General features: G+C 47.5%; 1 protein-coding gene across 2 annotated transcripts in view; it reads right to left on the bottom strand.

Moving 5' to 3' along the window:
* The window catches only part of LOC127621411 (leucine zipper putative tumor suppressor 3-like), a 19,974-nt gene extending 18,934 nt beyond the window's left edge, over nucleotides 1-1,040 (bottom strand). The window contains exon 1 of one of the 2 annotated variants that reach the window (XM_052094983.1): nucleotides 908-1,040. The gene's annotated coding sequence lies outside the window, so the exon portion shown is untranslated. Of the gene's footprint in view, nucleotides 1-533; nucleotides 667-907 lie in introns of those variants that run through there. The other variant, XM_052094984.1, reaches the window with a different exon arrangement.
* Between the last annotated feature and the right edge of the window lie 304 nt (nucleotides 1,041-1,344).

Raw genomic sequence — 1,344 nt, 5'->3', positions numbered from 1 at the left:
GTGTGTGAGAGAGAGAGAGAGAGAGAGAGAGAGATCTCAACAAACTTTTATGGGGTCTAAAAGATCTCATACCACCCTAAAAACCCTCAACTACTAAACAACAACTGTTCTAGATGCACAACATACCCAATAATACCAATAACCTTATCTGACCAATCTGACTAATCGAAACCTCGCAGCTTCAGGAGAGATAATGAAGAAAACGAGACCATTTCTTTCTCATTTAGAAATACTCATGACACACAGAACGTGTGTAGCTGAGCCTGTGTGTGTGTGTGTGTGTGTGTGTGTGTGTCTACACAAAAGATTACTCAACACACAACCTCATCGCCTAGCATGTGCCCTGTTGTTATCAAAGAGATTAATATGAATCCTCAGCACCTTCTGAGACCCTTTGAGCAGATGAAAACATGCCATCTTAATACAGTCCTCACATCTGCTCACACATACTCTCCATTTTCTGCTCACTGACAACAATCAGAGGCAGAGCTGCTCTCCAAACCTCCACAAACATCACACAAACAAAGACGCACCTTGAACATGGGCTGATGTTCTCCATCCTTCTCACTGTCAACGCATTACATAATGCTCACTGGCTTTATCTGAGAGAGAATGAGAGAATGGAGGCGCATCCTGACACTGCTTTACTTCCAGTCGAGTGAGTCGCAGTGATAGTCGAGCTACAATGAATCACAGCCCCATTACCTCCCAATGTCTCTCTCTCTCTCTCTCTCTCTCTCTCTCTCTCTCTCTCTCTCTCTCTCTCTCTACACACACACACTTTCGCGCGCGGCGCTATTCTCCATCTATTCCTCTACAATCAGTCATCAAATATCGACAGCTATCGCTGGGTCTCATCGTCATCACACGCGAAAATCAGTCTGTGCGTGCGTGCTCGCGTACTCACTGTTTCAGCACCGCGGACAGCGCCCGCGTCACACACACATCAGCCGGTTCCGTCGCGTCCTCAGCGGGTCCATATAAGCCGAACGGTGTGTATGTTGAGTGGACCTGGTGTCGGGTGATGACAGTCAGCTGAGCCACACACCCACCTCCGCCCCGCCCCTCTGCCGCACGCCAGAAACGCCCACCGCGAAACCCCGACGGCATCGCGCATGTGCGTCGTATATGTCAGGAAGCCACTAAGGCCGCACGTAAGCGCCAATGATACTACGCGCATGCGCACTTCATGATCCATTATCATGATAAGAGTAATGGACTGATAATACAAGCTATAGAATGAATATAAGGAGTCAAACTGATCCAGAAGAGGAGGATTTTTCTGACACGTTATCAATAGGAACATTCATGTCTTTGCCAATGTCATTCGCTAATGTTAGTTCT

The sequence above is a fragment of the Xyrauchen texanus genome, chromosome 27, assembly GCF_025860055.1.
Source record: "Xyrauchen texanus isolate HMW12.3.18 chromosome 27, RBS_HiC_50CHRs, whole genome shotgun sequence".
NCBI classification, from domain to species: domain Eukaryota; kingdom Metazoa; phylum Chordata; class Actinopteri; order Cypriniformes; family Catostomidae; genus Xyrauchen; species Xyrauchen texanus.
The sequence above is the reverse complement of the archived record's forward strand: the minus strand, read 5'-3'. Positions and strand labels throughout refer to the sequence as shown.